We start from the raw sequence: 23,650 nt of genomic DNA, 5'->3' as shown, positions 1-23,650 counted from the left end.
CTGCCATCGTTAATGTCAGCTGAGGGGTCCACAGTCCAACATGGGAACAAAACAAGCTTCCATTTGTGACTCATGCCCATTCCGGCCCAAACAGTCATATGTTATAGCAGCAATCTCACCAAACTGTGGATAGTTTGAAGTTGCAAAAAGCTTTAAAGCCACCTTTATATAATTCATCAATTTTCTTCCATTTTATTTCTTCTATTTTCTGACCAAAAAAAATCAATCTTCTCTCAGGAAAAAAAATACATTATGTTTTACTATGAAGTCAAGGTCTTAGGTTATTCTTTGAACTTGAGATATTTACTGTTTGGATTTTAAAAAATTGAGTACATTTATTTCTTAATCAAGGGTTGACATAAGCACAAGGTCTGCATGTTTGGAAGCTCCTGGGCCTGTTTACCCTCTTTTATTAGTCAGGGGTGGAACTCACACCTGACCCCGTCCCCCCACGACCACCTACCACCTTCCGGCACCCAGTTCACCTCAGAGGGTCCCTCCATAAGTGGGGTTGTTTGGAGTGACAATAATGGATATGATCACCAGCAGGGGTTTCTCATCTGGGTACTGGTCTTGATCAATAATAATAATATAGCTTCAACCAACTTCCAAGCTGGCTGCACTGCCGTGTGGCTTTACACCAGTGGCTTCACTTCTTTGAACTTCCATTGCCTCCTTTACAAATGGCCATGATAAAACCAGCTTGTAGGTCATTGTCACAATAACCTATAAAGTTTACAAATCGCTGATGCCTGGCAGTCCATCAGTATGTGTTTTCTCTGATCTTGTCCTGAGCTCATGAACTACTGTGGGACATTTATCATTCAGAATAGAAAGAGAACTAAGCCAGGAGTCTGGGCACATGGATTCTCATCTCCAGTCCACCCTACAGTGTGCCAGGTGCATTTAGGTGCTGGGGATACAGCAGTGACTGAGATGGGCATCTACACTCATGAGGCTGACTCTCCAGAAGAGACACTGAGAATAAAGCGGGAAGCATTGATAGCAGGAAGCATTGATAGCAGGAAGCAGAAAGGCTCATGAAACAAGTGCCCTGGAGAAGCTGAGACCAGGGAGGGAGATGGGGAGGAGCTGAGACCAGGGAGGGAGACGAGCTGGAGCTGAGACTGGGGAGGGAGATGAGGAGGAGCTGAGATCGGGGAGGGAGACAAGCAGGGCTGGTGGTCAAGACACTGCAGTCAGGAGGTGAGGAATGACTTTCAGGTCACGAGGAAGGAGCCAGGCACCACCTCCAGGAGGTGAGGGAGGAGCCATTTACTATCTCTAGGAGGTGAGGGAGGAGCCATGTACGATCTCCTGGAGGTAAGGGAGGAGCCATGTACTATCTCTAGGAGGTGAGGGAGGAGCCATGTACTATGTCTAGAAGGTGAGAAAGGGGCCATGTGCTATCTCTAGGAGGTGAAGGAGGAGCCATGTGCTATCTCTAGGAGGTGAGAGAGTAGCCATGTGCTATGTCCGGGAGGTGAGGGAGGCGCCATGTACTATCTACTGGAGGGGAGGGAGGAGCCATATGCTATCTCTAGGAGGTGAGGGAGGAGCCATGTACTATCTCCAGGAGGTGAGAGAGGAGCCATGTGCTATCTACTGGAGGGGAGGGAGGAGCCATGTACTATCTCTCGGAGGTGAGGGAGGAGCCATGTGCTATCTCTAGGAGGTGAGAGAGGAGCCATGTTTTATCTCCAGGAGGTGAATGAGGGAGCCATGTGCTATCTCCTGGAGGTGAGGGTGGAGTCAGGCACTACCTCTGGCAGGTGAGGGAGGGAGCAATGCACCATCTTCAGGGGCTAAGAAGGGAGCCAGGCATGCCTCTGGGAGGTGAGGCAGGGAGCCAGGCACTGCCTCTGGGAGGTGAGGGAGGGAGCCAGGCACCACCTCCGGGGGGTGAGGAGGAACAAGTGAGGTCAGAGCAGGGAAGAGGGAGGATGATGGCTGTCCTTGTGGGTCTTGGTGAGGATGTTGTCTTTACTCTGAATGAGATGGCAGCTGTGGCAGGTTAGGAGCAGACATGACGTGACTTCAGTTTCCACTGACTCATTTCTGCTACGTTGAGAACAGACTGAGGGGTAACGGAGGAGGAAAGGAGATCTGGTGCTACATTACCCTCTGATGCTAAAGTTGAGGACCTGACGTTCTCTGAACCTCTTTCCTCTTCAGCAACATTGAGGGAACCTGTCCCACGTACACCGTAAGACTGATGTGAGAATCACACGCTCCATTGTATAAGCCAGTCCTGCCCACCAAGTTTATGCTGCCAGGATTCAAGTCCTGGTGCTGCCACAAGCCAGCCGGTGCCCTTGGACCAATTATGTGGATGGTCTGTGCCTCAGTTTCCCCATGTGTAAGATGTGGATACTAATAATTTCAACACACGTAGTTACTGTTAAGATTAAATCATACAATTGATACAAAGTGCTTAGAACAAAGAGTTTGTGGTAAGTCCTCTGTTATTACGAGTGATCACACCCACCAGCCATTACTATAGAATAAACACTGAGCCTCCCAGGTCTCAGTGGCTTACAAAAATATTGATTGATTGATTGATTGATTGCTCATTTTACTTGAGGCTGTGGGTCTCCTGCAGCCCGGCAGGACTCTCCTGTTCTCCTGGGTTCAGCTCAGCTCTGTGAGACTTCTCTTTCCAGAGTCCAGGCTGAAGGAGCCGCCACTGGCATCTGCAGCTTTTCTGGCGAAAGACACTCCAGGGGGTGGCAGGTGGGAATCCCCAGGAGTGTCTCCTAACACCTCCACTTGTAATCAGCCCATTGTTACTTGACCTTCAGTCTCTTGGTGAATGACCACATCCAAAATCCATGAGGCAGGGGTGCGTTTGCTGACAGCTGTGGAAGACAGAAAATAATCCACCCCGGTGGTAACCACCAAACTCTATCGTCATCCTCTCCATCACCTCATTGTTTCCCAATGGAGGTCACTCTATTAACCCCCAAGGCAGAGTGGATGATGTATAGTAAACATCACTGCCATCGAGGTTATAGGCAAAGGTGCTGTGCAAATGCAAGGAAAGCAATGGCTACTCACATTTTTTTAATTTGAGGAAAGACAGACATGAAGTCCATGGATGCAGGTGAACCCACTGTGGCTAAAACCAGTTTGTGCATAGAGACAAGGATGTGTCTACTGTAATGTTTATCTTCCCCAATGTACAAAATTACCCTGAGGGAGAAAAAAAAGAGTATTTCATAATCTAATCTGCAGAATTCTGACATTAGATTTAATAGGAGGCAGTAAAATGCATTTGTGGTTTGCTCAGTGTCTACAGAGTTTGTTCAATACGTAGAATTAATGAGATAGTGCACTTCCTACGTGTTTGTGTGCCAGTTTTCTGAGGGTAATAACTACAGTTCCTATCTCTGAAACTGCTGTGTAAGTGACTGAGACTGCCCTTGCTTCAAAGGAAAACAGATTGCTCTGGTTTATTTTGTTGGTTTGATTTTTAATTAATGGTGACCCTGGTGTTGGTTTTTTCATCTGTTGTCATCTGTCCATTTGGACACATTATTACCCATAAGAAACTGACTCGGCGGAGGTACCTATTGCTACCCTATAACAAGGGAAACAGTCAGGGGAAGTACTGATAGGAACCGGGTTGTTCACAGACTACACCAGGACACAAAACGAGGAGACTGACTCACTTTACAAAATAGAGGAGTTCTTCAAAGCAGTGCATTGGAGAAATTGTCAAAATGGACTTCATTTTCTGGCCGATATCACTTTGCCTTTCAGGTTGCTTTATTTTCATTTCTACTTGGTGTTCAGTGGCGGAGACACCTGATAAATCAACCTAAAGTGTCTCTTCTCCCTGGCCTTTAAGAAGCTAGCTTGGCACAATCAAATCTCTGTAAAGAAATGTCACAGTGAAATAGTCTGTAAGATGAGACACTTTGCAATGTGTTACCTCCACCTTCCAATCTACTTTACCATATACAGCTCTTCAGAGTTTGAGGAATGACTTGGTGCACACAGGGTTTAGGAGAGTGGGCTGCATGGCATTTGGCTGCCTGGGCTCAAATCCCAGCTGTCACCTGCCGTGGTGTGGCCTCTGCCAGTTTGTTTTAACATTTAAGGCTCAATTTCTTCAACTGCAAAATGAAGAAGAAAACAGGATTTAACATACCAGGAAGAATTAAATTAAGGCACTGCCTTGCAGCTCTTATTATGATAATTTAATGTACATATTCCAAATGGTTTTCTTTCTTCAGATGTTCAGACAAGTCTAGAAATATGCCCAAACGTGTGGCACGATGAGACTGCCAGCATGGTGTGTGAAATGGAAGGATGTACTTGGCCTCAAGATCCAGAGCATGGATGCTATGGATCTCCAGCATGTAATAAGATGGGTGTACCAGTCATTCAACAAATGCATGTCAAATGTCATTATTTAGAGGACTGTGCATAACCGGGTGATAACCTTCAGCCTAGAGAGGTCAGTGATGTTCTCATGGGCCACAGACCCTTTTTAGAATTCAGTGGAAGATTTGGAACTACTAATCAGGAAGCCATGCTCTACTTCTCAGCATGGGAAGCTTCTCAGCTGAACTTCAGAAGACAAGTAGGCCCTCTGAAACCCCTCTGAATAATGCCCTAGGGGTCCTAGACTTTATGTTAAGAGTTCCTGCCTATTTCTCTTCTCCCAATACCATAGCTGCTCAACAAATAGGTTTACTCAGAAAATCAGTCCAGTGGATGCTCTTGGGTTCCCACCCAGATCCCATTTTGGGTCTCTGGAACCATCCACTGATGTCCACAGTGCAGCCAATGGGCCACAGCCTTGCCCAGCTATTGAGGAATGCTCCTGCCAACCCCAGCCACCCCTCTTAGAAATGCCATGGAGGTTACACTATCCCTCAGGAGTAGCCTGAAGGCAACAGTTGCCCAATGTTAGGATGCAGAAGCTGGAACCCTCACCTAAGATGAGACCACTCTGGAGGAATTCACAATCTGGAAACATTCACACTCTGGAGGCATTCACACTCTGGAAGCATTCACACTCTGGAGGCATTCATACTCTGGAGGCGTTCACACTCTGGAGATATTCACACTCTGGAGGCGTTCACACTCTGGAGGTGTTCACACTCTGGAGGTATTCACACTCTGGAGGCGTTCACACTCTGGAGGTGTTCACACTCTGGAGGCATTCACACTGTGATGCTCCAGTGGAATCAGCTTCAGCTGGGCTTCAGCCAGGCCGACATCTTCGTCCTGCTTCTCTCCCAGGCTCCATCAGTCCCTTCCGCAACTCTTCCCTTTTTGTGTCACTCACACTTCTTCTGAGAAACCCCAACCCTCAGTAAATCATCTGTCCCATCTCAGGCTCTGCTTTAAGTAAATCTGACAATCCACTGTTTCTTTAAGAAACTAACACAGGCAGACGGGATTCATTCAGCAAACAGTCTGAAGGCCCACTGTGTGCCGGGCACTCTTCCGGGCACAATGGCTGTGAACCCACTGACCCCAGGCTAGTGGGAGGAATTCAGTAAACACACCCATATGTACTACGAAATCAGCTAGCCACAGCCCCAGGGAGAAAATTAACTCAGTGTAAAAACTGGAGCTGAAGAGAAGTAGATGGTCCTTTAGACAGAGCATCAGGGAAGGTTTCTTTGGAAGAGACACTGAAGCAGAGGCTAAAACAGACTGGGGGAAAGTCTAGGGAAGAGCCTTCTGAGTAACGTGGAGGGGCACCAATATTAATGTCCCCAGGCAAATGCTGCAAATCACACTGCCATTGCGTTATTGCCTTTAGTGTCTACTTTGAGGGTTGCAGCAGAACAACACACCTGCGCCAGGTGTACGGCACAGTGCCAGCCCCCGCAGGTGGTCAGTCGTGGGGCTCTACTGTTCATAGTCTTGCCAGTGAAATCACTTTCAGCAGCCGGGACACACTCCCACTGTGACCCCTGCTTAGAGGTCAAACGCCATCATGGCCACATCATGGTCACAGTATCTCCCCACACTGTCATGGGATGATTCCTCCGCCAAACGTTCAGTGATTGTCAGTTAAAATGATGCTCCCTTTTTATTAAATTGCTCTTCCCAAGTTGAATATCGAGGTCACAGGTGTCACTGTTCTCCAGGGGGAGTGCAGAGGTACCGGGGCCTGTTACGGGAGATTTACTGATGGTCAAAGGCACACCTGCCCATTGGGAGACATGGAACTGGTGGAGAGGGATGGGAAACAGACATTGACTTCCTGAGAAAACTCAGGTTGTACTGAAGAATATTCCTCAGATGATTGTTTATAATAAGAGATAATGACTTGGCAATGAAATACGTGACTACTGTGATCACGGAAGAGGGAGATCCTTTGTGGTTAGCACAGGCCTGAGGCCCCCATCCAATCAATACTTAGGAAGGACTATTAACATTGAGGAGCAGAGGGGACCCTTTCCTATGGAACGAATTCTGTTTGAGTAAGAAATCTCCAGCTCACCAGGACTGATAAGAAACTCTTGGAGAAATTCTTCCAGTATGATTTGGTTAAAGCCTTAAAGACAAAGGACCTCAAATTACAGAGAACAGGATGAAACTCACTTTTTCCCTATAGCACTCAGCACCCTAGGCCCTTGATCCTATTGCACAGGCCGATATCTTGTGGGCTGCCTTTCACTGGCTCTAAGGAGGCAGACACGCTCCAAAGCCTGCTCTATGTTGTAGGACATGTACAGAGCCCAGATACGTTAGAGTTGCTGGGACGGCAATAACGGTGACATTTTACACTAATTCGGAGTTGGCCTGTACAGGAGCTGGCTGCTGCAGGATGATTTACCGCACCAGAGCAACTGAGATGCAGTGGGTCCCATGCACATTTCCAGAGGTGTCCAGAAGAAACTGCCACCGCAGGGAAAATGAAATGAGAGGGCTAAGTACCTGGAGATCTGTGCTTATCAGTGCCAGCTATGTGCTCCTCATCAGCCTACAGTGATTACAGGAACAGAAAATGCTTGTACTAGGTGGGAATCCACAACGATACAAGAGATCCTAAAGTAATGTTCATGGGCTCCCTCTCTAAGGAAGCGTTTGTAAGGGAAGTAACCGCATCAACCGCGAGTTCCCACACTTGCCCTAGGTGTTACTTCCTTGGTGAATCACACTTAGTTTCCGACCAACTGAGAACAAAGAAGCAGCTCATTTCCGTTCTAACCTTATAAATAAAGTTAGTAAATTGAGATTTAACCCTCAAACTGGCACGTGTTCTTTGGCCCAACAAACTAAAAGAAAGTGACAGTTTAAGAAATGATTTAAGTTATCCCAAAGAAATAAAATCTGTTCAAATGGGTGGGAAAGTCAGCATCACATGGACCCCCACTTCCAAAGCAGTATCTGTCTCTGTAAGGTGATTTATCTGAATGGACAGCATAGATTAATAAATGCATTGTGTTTTTTCTGTGTTTCATCTATACCTTAAAATAAAATAAAAAATGCTTTATATTTAAAAACTGTTTCCAAACAACAGTTAAAGACAAACAAAAACATATTGACGGCATCTCATACAGCATGAATATTACCTGGTTTTGTCTATTGATAACATTATTGATTTCATCCATTAGGAGAGCATTTTCCCTAATGGACTTTGATCATTATTTCCCATGTGAAAAGTGATAGGCAAAGAATAGTCTATCAACACAGCAACCAGTTAACGTGTTTTCTTCTCTTTCTACATTGCTTGTAAAAATCTAAAAGCAAATTCCAAAAATCCAGTATGACTTATGTAAATTATATAAAACAGTAAAAAAACAAGAGGTACTAAGAATTTCAGTATACAAATACATTTTTAATGTTGTGTTTGCATTTACTCAAAACTCATCTAAGAGATTCATTCTTTTCATCTTATTTCAAACTTTCCTTTTTTCCTTGCATGAAACTGGTTTTACTAAATTGTACACGTGCGTGCTGAGATCTGGGGAGAACCCGCTGACTTCTGTGGCTCAATTCTCCCATGTTCCCAGTGAAAAGAGGAGGAGGAAGCTGTTAGTGTAAAACAGCCAAAGGGCGAGAAATAATTCTGATGGGGCTGGGTTTGTGCACTTGGGAGTGCATTTTTGATTCTTTTACTGCCAACAGTTTAGTGGCAGGAAAGCCTGCTACTCCACAGCCTCGATTTCACAAAGCCAACTCCTGTGTTTTTATCCAATTAATTAAATGATGTTTGTAAGGCCTGGAAAAAAGTGCAGACTCAGTATGAGGCATTTATTATGACAAGTCAAGTTAGTGCCAAAGAGGCATCTCTATTCATCCTGAAAGCAAGGAGTGACATTTGCTAAGATGCCAAACATGACTCTGGCAGTTTCAAGAAATACGCTCACACCTCAACAGTGAGCCTCTAGGGACAAATGCACGGCCCGACTTGCCGCTCAAACATCTATGTCAGCTTCCCAAACAGAATCCCCACCTGTCCTGTGGTTTCCTTATGTCTCAGAGCTCTGCCTGTTCTGGGAACCTCAGCACCCTGGGCCCTTGACCCTGTGCAAAGCCCCTGCCCCCAATGCATACACATAACCAAGTCATTGACAAGCAAGACCAAAGGGTCGACAGAGGTCAAAGGCTCTCAAGCATCTGCAGCATCATGCTTGTCAGCACCGACTGTCAACACCATTTGACCCTGGGTGGGGCTGTGAGAAACAGAAGCCCTTTTTCTGAGGCATCTGGAAAGAAGTTTTCCCCAGCCTGCTAGGAGAAAAGATGACAGGTTTTTAGACAGTATAGTTGTTTGCAATTGTTAATGAACATTCCTCTTTTGTAATATTTTCATTACTTCAAATTTTACATGAAAGATGTAAAAAAATCTAGATGGATTGTAAAATATACAAATAGTTACATATGTGTCTCTCCGTGTGTGTGTGTGTATATGTGTGTGTGTATGTGTGTCTATGTGTGTATGTATATGGATATACGTACAATTGGACTGTGTATGAGCTGCCGGGGCTTAGAACACGATACTGCAAAATATGGCACCTTGAGAATTGAGAAAGCTGCAGAACAAGAGGGTCATTCAGACTGTCCCTCACTTTGGTATGCAAAAGCTGGCCATAAGGGATTTCTCTGACCTACGCCCCCTGAGGGTAGTTCACAAGACCCTCATGTGACAGGTGTCCTGGCCCATTTGCTGGTGCCCATTCCTGGAGGGAAGGGAAGGACACACAGAGAGACCTAGAAGAATCGAACACAAAGTCCTTACTAAGTCCCTCATTGATTGCCATGAGGCCACACCCCCTTTCTTCCAGTCATACTTTACAGGGCTGTGCAGTTTTCCTGGATCCTCGGCTCTTCCTTTCTGAAGGATATTGTAACATGTAAAACTTTGATTAAATAAACGAATATGCTTTTCTCTTGCTAATATATCTTTTGTTCCAGGGTTGTTAGCTGTGACCCTTGTGAAGGGTGAGGAAATGATACTACTTTTTCTCCCCTATAATAAAATGTTGAAATTCAAAAGGGGATATTTGGGGGTAAAATAATCAGACAACTGAAAATTTCAAGATTTATTTCCATGCTAAAAATAATAAGTTACCCATGCATAAAAGGTGCATTTATTCTGGAAAATGGGGACACTTTATTTCTGAAGTAACGTTCAGCAAAAGGAGAAGGAAATGTGAAAGCCATGCAGAGAAAGATCACTGTGACCCTGGCGGTCCCATCAACAGTCCTAACATGTCACATATTTCACAATATTATTACTCAATGTTTTCCTCCCCATTGGTTTACATATTTTAGAGGGAGATATCCAAATATTTAAATCTTTCAATTTTGCTCTGCTTTTAAAATGCACTTAAGCTACATGTTGATTTAAATTACTACACAAGCCCCAGTTTTTCCAAGCATTTCCTATAGCACACTAGCACAAATCTGCAATGGATACTTTAGCATAGCTTTTCACCATTCATTTAAAGTTATCCCTTTACAGAAGAACAAAAGATACGTGTTACATTTTACAGCTATGGTTTTAATGGAAAATATAATCTCTGAGTTTATAAAGCATTTGTCATATCAATTTGAAGACTGAAATAGAGAACTGAAAATATGTTATAGCATGATTTGGCTGGATAAAAACAGTTGTCCAGGCTGGGCACCCTGGCTTGCACCTGTAATCCTAGCACTTTGGGAGGTCTGGGTGGGGGGATCTCTTGAGCCCAGCAGTTTGAGATAAGCCTGGCAACACGGAAACATCCCATCTCTCCAAAAAATTAGCCAGGCATGGTGGCACACATCTGTAGTCCCACCTATTCAGGAGGTTGAGGTGGGAGGATCGCTTGAGCCCAGGAAGTTGAGACTGCAGTGAGCTGTGATGGCACCACTGCACTCCAACCTGGGCAACAGGAACCTGTCTCAAGACAAACAAACAAACAAATAAAAAATTTCCAAGTTTTGTGTAAGGTTCAGATAAAATAGCCCTTTGTGGTTGTTGCTATTAGCCTGGATAGTTCTCTGATGGATAGAGCCTTTGCTCTGATCCCAATATCCCAACATTAGGAAGATAATTTTCTAAAAGAAGTAAAGAAGAATGTCGATCAAAATGCACAAAAGCAGACTTTTTAAAATAAAATTTGTCAAGCTTAAAAACACTTACTGTACTCCAGCCAAAATCAGAAAATGCTTTACTTTTTTTTTTCAAGTACCCACAGAATATTCACTAAGAGAGACCACATCTTGCTCCATGAAAATAGTCTCAACAAATTTTTAAAAACTGGAATGAGAGAGGAGAGATATCGATAACAGAATGACAACAGGGAAAGGCTCAAATATTTGGGAATTTAATAACACACACATAATAATCCATGGGTCAAAAAGGGAGTCAATGGAAATTTAAAAATGTATATATCTAAATGAAAATGAAAACCCACATATCACAATATTGGAGATTCAGGCAATGCAGTTCTGAGAGGAAAATGTATAGCACAAAATATTCACATTAAAAATGAAGAAAGGTCTCAAATCAGTAACTTAAGTTCCTTCCTCAAGAACCTAGAAAGAGATAAAAATGCACTCAAAGCAAGCAGAAGGAAGGAAATAATGAAGTGCAGAAATCAATTAAATTGAAATAGAAAACCAATAGGGAAGTCCATTGAGACAAAAAGCTGGTTCTTCTAAAAAACCAAAAATGAGTAACCTTTTAACACTACTGACAAAGAAGAGACAAATGCAAAACACCAATAACAGGAATAAAATAGGGAATATCACTACAAAGTCTGCAGCCACTAATAAGATATTAACGAATGTCATAAACAGGTTTAAGTTCATAAATTTAACAACTTACAAGAAATTATTAATCACCCTCTGAAAGAACTACCAAACCTCACTCAATCTGAATAGCTCTGTATCCATTAAAGTAATTGGATTTATAATTACAAGCCTTCTGACAAAGACAGTTTCAGGCTCTGATAATTTCATTAAATAATTCTATCAACATTTAGAGGTAAGTTGATATGAATTATATACAATCTCTACCAGGAAATAGAAGAAGGAACACTTCCCAGCTCATTTTTGAGGCTGGTATTACCCTGATATCAAAACCACACAATGGTACCAGAAAAGAACTTAAATGCAAAAATCCTCCAAAAAATATTAGCATGCTGAATCCAGCTGTATATAAATACAATAATGTTTTGTGATCAAAAATGAATTTACTCCAGATCTGCAAGATGGTTCAACATTCAAATTCAATTAATGTAATCCACCATAGCAACATGCTAGTAGTATAGTAACAAATCATACAATCCTGTTGATGGACTCAGAAAAAGCATCTGACAAAATCCAACACTGATCCATTTAAAAATACGTATGTATATACCTTGGCAAGTTTAGTAATAGCGGGAAATTGCTTCCAGGTTTGCATAAAACCATCTACAAAAAATCTTACAGCTAGCATCGTACTTAATGATGAAATACTTAATGCTTTCCTCCATAAATCATAAATACAGCAAGGATTTATACCTTTATCAGTCTTATTCAACATAATGCTGGAGGCTCTAGACACTGAAACAAGGCAAGAAACAATAAAATCCATACATATTGCAAAGGAGGAAGTACTCTATTTGCAGATAACATGACCTCTACGTATTTAAAAAAAGAAATCATTTTTAAAAAGTGCCTATCACCAACAAGTGAGTGAGTTACCATGGCTGCAGGATACAAGATTAACACAGAAATCACTTTTATTTCTATGTACTAATAAGAAGCAAGAAGAAATCTAACTTAAAAATACAATATCTTTTAAAATCACTCCAAAGAAAAAAAGTACTTAGGCATAAAATTAACAAAATAGATACAGGATCTGTATGGTGAAAAATACCAAATATTAGTTAAAGAAATAAAATACATAAATAAGTAGAGAAACTTCTCTGTTCATGGATTAGAAGATTCAACATAGTAAAGATGTGCACTCCAGAGAATTATGTTGAGTGAAAAAAGCTGGTGTCAAAAGGTTACATACTGTATGATTTCACTTCTACAACGTTACTGCTTATTATTTCTTATATAACATATATAAGTAAATTACTTACACAACATATTTTACTTATATAACATTATTGAAATGGCAAAATTTTAGATGTGTAGATTAGTGGTTCCCATGGGCTGTGAACAGGGGAAATGGGAATGTTTGTGTGGTTATAAGATGGAGTATGGAGGATCCTTGTAATGCTGGGACTGTTTCTTATCTCCACGGTGCTGTTGGATACCTAAACCTACAAAGGCAATAATACTGTATAGAACTTAAATGAGTACAAGAAAAATTGGGGAAATCTGAATACGATCTGCAACCTGTATCAAAATCATTATCTTGGATGAGATATTTACTAAAGTTTTATATGATGTTACCATTGGGAAAACATACGGGAGGGATGTCTCAGAAATATTTCTTAAAATTGCACGTAGAGCTATAATTATCTTAAGAAAATTTCAATTAAATGGGCGGAGCAAGATGGCCGAATAGGAGCAGCTCCAGTCTCCACTCCCAGCGCGAGCGACACAGAAGACCGGTGATTTCTGCGTTTTCAACTGAGGTACTGGGGTCATCTCGCTAGGGAGTGCCGGACAATCGGTGCTGGTCAGCTGCTGCAGCCTGACCAGCGTGAGCTGAAGCAGGCGAGGCATCGCCTCACCTGGAAGCGCAAGGGGGAAGGAATCCCTTTTTCCTAGCCAGGGGAACTGAGACACACAACACCTGGAAAATCGGGTAACTCCCACCCCAATACTGCGCTTTAAGGAAACAGGCACACCAGGAGAATATATCCCACACCTGGCCGGGAGGGTCCCACGCCCACGGAGCCTCCCTCACTGCTAACACAGCCGTCTGCGGCGATCTATCCGCAAGGCAGCAGCGAGGCTGGGGGAGGGGCGCCCGCCATTGCTGAGGCTTAAGTAGGTAAACAAAGCCGCTGGGAAGCTCGAACTGGGTGGAGCTCACAGCAGCTCAAGGAAGCCTGCCTGTCTCTGTAGACTCTACCTCTGCGGACAGCGCACAGCTGCAGCCAATTAGGGGAAAGAGCAGGGGCGGTGCAGACGCGAACGACTCTGTCTGACAGCTTTGGGGAGAGCCGTGGATCTCCTAACGCGGAGGTTGAGATCCGAGAACGGACAGACTGCCTGCTCAGGTGGGTCCCTGACCCCTGAGTAGCCTAGCTGGGAGACATCCCCCACTAGGGGCAGTCTGACACCCCACACCTCACAGGGTGGCGTCACCCCTGAGAGGAAACTTCCAAAGAAAGAATCAGACAGGTACACTCGCTGTTCAGCAATATTCTATCTTCGGCAACCTCTGCTGCTGATACCCAGGCAAACAGGTCTGGAGTGGACCTCAAGCAATCTCCAACAGACCAACAGACAGTCCTTCTGACTGTCAGACGGAAAACTATCAAACAGGAAGGACACCTATACCAAAACCCCATCCGTACGTCACCATCATCAAAGTCCAGAGACAGATAAAACCACAATGGGGAAGAAGCAGGGCAAAAAAGCTGGAAATTCAAAAAATAAGAGCGCATCTCCCCCTGCAAAGGAGCGCAGCCCATCGCCAGCAACGGATCAAAGCTGGTCAGAGAATGACTTTGACGAGATGAGAGAAGAAGGCTTCAGTCCATCAAACCTCTCAGAGCTAAAGGAGGAATTACGTACCCAGCGCAAAGAAACTAAAAATCTGAAAAAAAAGTGGAAGAATTGACAGCTAGATTAATTAATGCAGAGAAGATCATAAACGAAATGACAGAGATGAAAACCATGACACGAGAAATACGTGACAAATGCACAAGCTTCAGTAACCGACTCGATCAACTGGAAGAAAGAGTATCAGCGATTGAGGATCAAATGAATGAAATGAAGCGAGAAGAGAAACCAAAAGAAAAAAGAAGAAAAAGAATGAACAAAGCCTGCAAGAAGTATGGGATTATGTAAAAAGACCAAATCTACGTCTGATTGGGGTGCCTGAAAGTGAGGGGAAAATGGAACCAAGTTGGAAAACACTCTTCAGGATATCATCCAGGAGAACTTCCCCAACCTAGTAGGGCAGGCCAACATTCAAATTCAGGAAATACAGAGAACGCCACAAAGATACTCCTCCAGAAGAGCAACTCCAAGACACATAATTGCCAGATTCACCAAAGTTGAAATGAAGGAAAAAATCTTAAGGGCAGCCAGAGAGAAAGGTCGGGTTACCCACAAAGGGAAGCCCATCAGAATAACAGCAGACCTCTCGGCAGAAACTCTACAAGCCAGAAGAGAGTGGGGGCCAATATTCAACGTTCTTAAAGAAAAGAATTTTCAACCCAGAATTTCATATCCAGCCAAACTAAGCTTCATCAGTGAAGGAGAAATAAAATCCTTTACAGATAAGCAAATGCTTAGAGATTTTGTCACCACCAGGCCTGCCTTACAAGAGACCCTGAAGGAAGCCCTAACATGGAAAGGAACAACCGTACCAGCCATTGCAAAAACATGCAAAATGTAAAGACCATCGAGGCTAGGAAGAAACTGCATCAACTAACGAGCAAAATAACCAGTTAATATCATAATGACAGGATCAAGTTCACACATAACAATTAACCTTAAATGTCAATGGACTAAATGCTCCAATTAAAAGACACAGACTGGCAAACTGGATCAAGAGTCAAGACCCATCAGTCTGCTGTATTCAGGAGACCCATCTCACATGCAGAGACATACATAGGCTCAAAATAAAGGGATGGAGAAGATCTACCAAGCAAATGGAGAACAAAAAAAAGCAGGGGTTGCAATCCTAGTCTCTGATAAAACAGACTTTAAACCATCAAAGATCAAAAGAGACAAAGAAGGCCATTACATCATGGTAAAGGGATCAATTCAACAGGAGAGCTAACTCTCCTAAATATATATGCACCCAATACAGGAGCACCCAGATTCATAAAGCAAGTCCTTAGAGACCTACAAAGAGACTTAGACTCCCATACAATAATAATGGGAGACTTCAACACTCCACTGTCAACATTAGACAGATCAACGAGACAGAAAGTTAACAAGGATATCCAGGAATTGAACTCATCTCTGCACCAAGCGGACCTAATAGACATCTATAGAACTCTCCACCCCAAATCAACAGAATATACATTCTTCTCAGCACCACATCGCACTTATTCCAAAATTGACCACATAATTGGAAGTAAAGCACTCCTCAGCAAATGTACAAGAACAGAAATTATAACAAACTGTCTCTCAGACCACAGTGCAATCAAACTAGAACTCAGGACTAAGAAACTCAATCAACCGCTCAACTACATGGAAACTGAACAACCTGCTCCTGAATGACTACTGGGTACATAACGAAATGAAAGCAGAAATAAAGATGTTCTTTGAAACCAATGAGAACAAAGATACAACATACCAGAATCTCTGGACACATTTAAAGCAGTGTGTAGAGGGAAATTTATAGCACTAAATGCCCACAAGAGAAAGCAGAGAGATCTAAAATTGACACTCTAACATCACAATTAAAAGAACTAGAGAGGCAAGAGCAAACACATTCAAAAGCTAGCAGAAGGCAAGAAATAACTAAGATCAGAGCAGAACTGAAGGAGATAGAGACACAAAAAACCCTCCAAAAAATCAATGAATCCAGGAGTTGGTTTTTTGAAAAGATCAACAAAATTGACAGACCGCTAGCAAGACTAATAAAGAAGAAAAGAGAGAGGAATCAAATAGACGCAATAAAAAATGATAAAGGGATATCACCACCGACCCCACAGAAATACAAACTACCATCAGAGAATACTATAAACACCTCTACGCAAATCAACTAGAAAATCTAGAAGAAATGGATAATTTCCTGGACACTTACACTCTCCCAAGACTAAACCAGGAAGAAGTTGAATCCCTGAATAGACCAATAGCAGGCTCTGAAATTGAGGCAACAATTAATAGCCTACCCACCAAAAAAGTCCAGGACCAGATGGATTCACAGCTGAATTCTACCAGAGGTACAAGGAGGAGCTGGTACCATTCCTTCTGAAACTATTTCAATCAATAGAAAAAGAGGGAATCCTCCCTAACTCTTTTTATGAGGCCAACATCATCCTGATACCAAAGCCTGGCAGAGACACAACAAAAAGAGAGAATTTTAGACCAATATCCCTGATGAACATCGATGCAAAAATCCTCAATAAAATACTGGCAAACCGGATTCAGCAGCACATCAAAAAGCTTATCCACCATGATCAAGTGGGCTTCATCCCTGGGATGCAAGGCTGGTTCAACATTCGCAAATCAATAAACGTAATCCAGCATATAAACAGAACCAAAGACAAGAACCACATGATTATCTCAATAGATGCAGAAAAGGCTTTTGACAAAATTCAACAGCCCTTTATGCTAAAAACGCTCAATAAATTGGTATTGATGGAACGTACCTCAAAATAATAAGAGCTATTTATGACAAACCCACAGCTAATATCATACTGAATGGGCAAAAACTGGAAAAATTCCCTTTGAAAACTGGCACAAGACAGGGATGCCCTCTCTCACCACTCCTATTCAACATAGTGTTGGAAGTTCTGGCTAGGGCAATCAGGCAAGAGAAAGAAATCAAGGGTATCCAGTCGGAAAAGAAGAAGTCAAATTGTCCCTGTTTGCAGATGACATGATTGTATATTTAGAAAACCCCATTGTCTCAGCCCAAAATCTGCTTAAGCTGATAAGCAACTTCAGCAAAGTCTCAGGATACAAAATTAATGTGCAAAAATCACAAGCATTCTTATACACCAGTAACAGACAAGCAGAGAGCCAAATCAGAATGAACTTCCATTCACAATTGCTTCAAAGAGAATCAAATACCTAGGAATCCAGCTTACAAGGTATGTAAAGGACCTCTTCAAGGAGAACTACAAACCACTGCTCAGTGAAATCAAAGAGGACACAAACAAATGGAAGAACATACCATGCTCATGGATAGGAAGAATCAATATCGTGAAAATGGCCATACTGCCCAAGGTGATTTAGATTCAATGCCATCCCCATCAAGCTACCAATGACTTTCTTCACAGAATTGGAAAAAACTGCTTTAAAGTTCATATGGAACCAAAAAAGAGCCCGCATTGCCAAGACAATCCTAAGTCAAAAGGACAAAGCTGGAGGCGTCACGCTACCTGACTTCAAACTATACTACAAGGCTACAGTAACCAAAACAGCATGGTACTGGTACCACAACAGATATAGACCAATGGAACAGAACAGAGTCCTCAGAAATAATACCACACATCTACAGCCATCTGATCTTTGACAAACCTGAGAGAAACAAGAAATGGGGAAAGGATTCCCTATTTATAAATGGTGCTGGGAAAATTGGCTAGCCATAAGTAGAAAGCTGAAACTGGATCCTTTCCTTACCCCTTATACGAAAATTAATTCAAGATGGATTAGAGACTTAAATGTTAGACCTAATACCATAAAAACCCTAGAAGAAAATCTAGGTAGTACCATTCAGGACATAGGCATGGGCAAGGACTTCATGTCTAAAACACCAAAAGCAACGGCAGCAAAAGCAAAATTGACACATGGGATCTAATTAAACTAAAGAGCTTTTGCACAGCCAAAGAAACTACCATCAGAGTGAACAGGCAACCTACAGAATGGGAAAAAATTTTTGCAACCTACTCATCTGACAAAGGGCTAATATCCAGAATCTACCAAGAACTCAAACAAATATACAAGAAAAAAGCAAACAACCCCATCAAAAAGTGGGGAAAGGATATGAACAGACATTTCTCAAAAGAAGACATCCATACAGCCAACAGACACATGAAAAAATGCTCATCATCACTGGCCATCAGAGAATGCAAATCAAAACCACAATGAGATACCATCTCACACCAGTTAGAATGGCAATCATTAAGAAGTCAGGAAACAACAGGTGTTGGAGAGGATGTGGAGAAATAGGAACACTTTTACACTGTTGGTGGGATTGTAAACTAGTTCAACCATTATGGAAAACAGTATGGCGATTCCTCAAGGATCTAGAACTAGATGTACCATATGACCCAGCCATCCCACTACTGGGTATATACCCAAAGGATTATAAATTACTCTACTACAAAGACACATGCACACGTTTGTTTATTGCGGCACTATTCACAATAGCAAAGACTTGGAATCAACCCAAATGTCCATCTGTGACAGACTGGATTAAGAAAATGTGGCACATATACACCATGGAATACTATGCAGCCATCAAAAAGGATGAGTTTGCGTCCTTTGTAGGGACATGGATGCAGCTGGAAACCATCATTCTTAGCAAACTATCACAAGAAGAGAAAACCAAACACCGCATGTTCTCACTCATAGGTGGGAACTGAACAATGAGATCACTTGGACTCGGGAAGGGGAACATCACACACTGGGGCCTATCATGGGGAGGGGGGAGGAGGGAGGGATTGCATTGGGGAGTTATACATGATATAAACGTCATGCACATGTACCCTAGAACTTAAAGTATAATAAAAAAAAAAAAAAAAAAAAAAAAAAATGCTTACTGTCTAAGTGTAAAACTAAGACACAACAAAAATCAATTTTTCTCCCTGCATTGATGTTTTCTATTTTTCACTTTCCTGTTAGATTTTAAGGGTACTTATATTCTGGGAATTTAACTTTGCAAGTGTGCAGTTTAAAAGAGCTACCAAGTCGATTTTTCCATTTCTTGGTATACACAGTGTTTTCTAGAGTTTGCCTAGTATTGTCTTCTGGAAGTTTCTTCCAGTTTCCTTCTTGCTTTCTCTCAAATACAACCCACCTGTGTGCTTAAAGCGCTAGTTCTTTGCTGTGACAGCTGCTTCTTAGTCCCTGTTCTCTGGCCTCCAGCACAGCACATTTGGACCCTGGACATGGTGGTGGCTCATTTTCAATTTTTCCACGTCGTGTGGTTTTCATTTAGCCTCTGAACTTTGCTCTGCGCGACCACGCAATTCAAGCCTGATGCCATCTCAAGAGGCTTGCTGGCGCCTCTCTCAGGGGGCGTTAGAACTTTCCATTCCTGTGGGAAGGGAAGGGAAGGGCTTTTATAAATGTTTTTTATGGTTCAGGTTAGTTATCAAGATCGAAAATTTGGATATCTTGGTCATGAAACGACAGAAGATTCAGGCAGATGCATGACACTCAGAAAACTGGACTTCAAGACTTATTAATTTATATTTTCCCACATTTTAGTTTAGATATTATGGACATAGTACCTAATAGTTTTACACTGACTAGCCAAAAAGAGGTGATGTAATCCACGATTCATTATAGGCAGAAAATATTTAGAACAGAAAAATAATTGGTGTAATCCTATTATGCTCAAAAACATCCATACCAACCAAATCTGAGAACATTTGACAGTCACTGTTGATCTCACTAACTAGGTTATTATCCAGATCTTCAGTATTCACACACAGCCACACATGTGCGCACACACACACAGACACACACTTATATATATATGTTTATGTGTGTGTGTTGTGTGGGGAAAGGGTCCTTGCACCTGCACACAGAACAGGGCATACATGCCAATCTCCAAGTCCATTAGCCCCCTTGAGGTCACTGTATGGTCACCAGAACTACTAGGATCTGGTGATATCCCTTGAGTGGAGAAACTTGTGAAGGCATCTGGACCACCACTTTTGAGTAGCTTATTATTTCCATCCATGGGAAGCTGTGGGAGCCCGACCTGCAGACCCTGACCCAACAATGGATGAGAGATGTACACTGACACAGGTATTTTGCCTGTCAGTCCAAATAAGGGGCTCTGCTCTGATTTTGCAGCATCATCTTGATAAGCCAGCAACGTTTCCATTTATTTAGTACAGATTTAATGACAAAGGCTTTGAGTCAACACACCTGTGGATAATTAATCTTGTCACCTTCCCCTGGAGACAGTAGTCCTATAGATGATCAAAGGTTTGTCTTAGGATCACATGAGTAAACAAGCTATTTAGATAAACTCCCTTACATTCCTTTGTTGTTTACCCTTGCTATTAGCTCGAAGTCGATTAGGCTGCCTTCAGCCATAACCTTTCCCCAAGGCTTTTGCAAAACCTTCTGGTCTTCCAAGAAGGTTTGTGTCTACTTTACAATGTATCCCACCATCCTCACTGAACCCCCACAGGAGGCTGGGGGGTTGTGCTTTTGTTGGTACTTTCCTCTTGGTCAACAGGTGTGCCATGGTGGAACCATTCCTGGACCACTCTCTCCTGGTTTCCTTTGTGCTCTAGGAATCACTGAGGTGGTCTTTATATTCCCGATTTATGCTCTCAATATCTCTCCTGCCTCTTTAAGAAAATTTCAATTAAAAATGCTTACTGTCTAAGTGTAAAAATAAGACAACACAAAAATCTTTGGTGTTTATTACTACTTGGTTCAAATTTGACCTTTAAGTTTTCTTTACTCAGGGTAAGAACCCTCCTCCTGTTGGTTTTCTGACAGGTTCACTAATCATTATGTCTAACTTAAGGGTCCTCTGCAATCACAACCATTTGAGCTTAAGGTTTGAACCTGGAGAGACACCACCATGTCATTCAATGATGAGACAATAAATGGAAAATCCTTGGAATCATAAATATCTAAAGGTGTCACCAACCGTCACTGAACAAAATTCAAGAACTTACTATTACTTCCTAAGGAAAATGAAACAGAAGTATTACGTTATAATCAGGTTCCTACAAATCAAAAATACAAAAATGATTTACAATGAAATGTTCTCTAAATACATAGTCTGAGAAAAATAGACATTCATGTTTTATAATCTTGAACAGTTCTTGTCATTCCTTGAACTGGCATTAATAATGTGCTATAACCTCACTGGTATGAGGAACAAATAACAGACTGCAATAAATGCGTGAAAGTGTAAATTAATTTATTGCATACCTACAACAGATTTGACTTTGACCTTTTTAAAAACATTTAGAAAGATGAGGCAATTTATCTGAATCAATTTCAGGTGCAACTAATCAGGTGTTCAAGATAATATTACTTTGAACACTCTTCATTAGGAAGCTGGTGCTGATGAAGCAAAACACCCACTGGCTGGAAGGACTCAGGAAGATGGATTATGAGACTGGCTGGCCTGAATGGCAAAGTGGCCCTGGTATCTTCAAAACTGATTTGTACACATTTAAAGATGAGAGAGAATTTTAGAGTTGACAATAATTGCTGTAAACAGTAGCAATTTAGTGTCTATTAGCCATGCTTGTTCAAGTAGCTGAAATGGAATTTCTAAGCATTGCAAACAACCTGCTTTGGCAAAAGTGAAAACGTGATCCTTTGGTCACGGTCTAGCAGCAGGCTGTGCCTCACACAGATAAGCCCAGGAGAAAGCAAATGGCGTATGGGGATGTGGTCGGCATGGAAAAGCACTTAAGAGGAAATGTGTCTAAGCCACTGAATACTTTTCTCAGAGACAGGGCAGCCTGGATGAGAAACAAGAAGCTTCAAGAATCCCCAGTCCTAGGCATGAGGACTCCTGCTGTCCTTCACAGGATGTACTAACCGAGACAGAATTCATCTCCACTGACCAGGAACGCAGGGCCCCTGGGACGTTCACCTGCTGTGGGGACTGAAGAACATCCAGGGCGGCGACTGTGGAGACGATGGTCCTTTTATCTGCTCGGTGTGGCTGCAGGGAGAGAGACACGCCAGCTACGAGCTGCACTCCCAGCTCCGCGATGGTGACTCGGTCATCCAGGACGATCACCGTCTTCTCAGCCAGGATGGAGTCCGAGAGCGGCGAGAGGACCTGAGATGTAGGTGAGGAGGCTCGTGCATCTCTGCCCCTCATAAGCACTGTGAATCCCTTAACTCAGGACTCCCAAAAAAGCACTCTCCCAGCCCTTGGCTCAATGCATGCACCTGTGGGAATGGCTTAGGAAAGTGTTATGCTCTGATTCCATTACACTTGCCAATTAAAAAGGGAGTTTGGAAAGTATCATCTTGGTCCATTTGCTTCCCTTATTGGTAAAAACATATGATAACAATTAACAGTACATTGTCTGAGAACTTCATTTAATTAAGGGACAATAACTCACAACAGCCCATCTGGAGATACTGAATGTTCAAAGAATAACATTTTCCCATCAACTAGGATTAATGTTTCAAACATAGCAGAATTGCAATAAACTGTTTAAAGGAATGGTGTTCATCTCTTTTCTGCTCATAGTCCTGCCAGCAGGCAGGTAGATGTTTACTATGGGACAGTAATGATCGTTGTGTGGGCTACTGCACCATCATTGCATCACCCTCTTTGTTGGCTGAGGCCCTCTAGTCTGTACAGAAGCAACTTCCTGAGCTTATGGCCCTAAGTTTGCCAGAGGAATCCTCTCCTTCCACTATCCTGCCCTAATCAAAAATCACTGCTCTCTGAGCTAATCTACTTGTATTACTGCTAAGACATCTGAAATGTGTCTCTCATGTTGCCTATCTTGGTTTCTCTCTTCCTTCAACAGGGATCCAGCCCTTCCTCTCACTCTGCCTCATGCTCTGCTCTGACCCTCACCTGTCCAGAACCCACCCTGAAACAGCCTCTCTGGCTCTGCAATTCCAGAACCTTCCCCTCAAGAAGTGGCTGTCCTGTGTCCCTTTATGAGAACACTTTAGTTGCTACTGCCTAGTCTGTGTGTTTAGTACCTGGGGATTTTGTCAGGGGAGAAAGAGGAGTGACTCATGGGTGCTGAGTGAGACCTGCTGGGTGCCCTGTTCCATGTGCTCATGGAAGGAAGAGAGCTGACATCAACTTCCCCAGCAGCACATGATAACCATGCATATTTAACCCATGTATGCTTCACAGAGCTCCAAAGAGTATGGTTGGATTATTTATTTGATGTTACTGATGAGGAAACCAAGGCATGGGGAAGAGAGGCTACCCATCCACAGATGGTGGTCTGCAGAAGCAGGGTCTATGCCCAGGTAAACTGCCTGCTATGAACTCTTCCTTTCTATAGCTAAATCCATTCATCTTCTCAACAAGTATGAAGTACATCCTTATTTTTGCAAGAAGAAACCAAGGCTCAGAGAGGCTTATGGGTGGCCCAGATAATTGCCAATTAGCACACTGGGATCTAGTTTCATTTCACTTTTGAAACCCAGCTTCTTTACAATATGCTGTTCTGCCTCCTTGTAAGGTCTGAGAATT

The 23,650-nt window shown here is 42.6% G+C and overlaps 1 pseudogene; it reads right to left on the bottom strand.

Annotated features, from left to right (window-relative positions):
- Positions 1 to 19,390: 19,390 nt before the first annotated feature.
- On the bottom strand, positions 19,391 to 22,470 carry LOC117090772 (annotated as a pseudogene).
- Between the last annotated feature and the right edge of the window lie 1,180 nt (positions 22,471 to 23,650).

The sequence above is a fragment of the Trachypithecus francoisi genome, unplaced genomic scaffold (assembly GCF_009764315.1).
Source record: "Trachypithecus francoisi isolate TF-2019V2 unplaced genomic scaffold, Tfra_2.0 Lachesis_group11, whole genome shotgun sequence".
In the NCBI taxonomy this organism is placed as follows: Eukaryota; Metazoa; Chordata; class Mammalia; order Primates; family Cercopithecidae; genus Trachypithecus; species Trachypithecus francoisi.
This window is presented reverse-complemented; position numbering and strand designations above follow the sequence as displayed.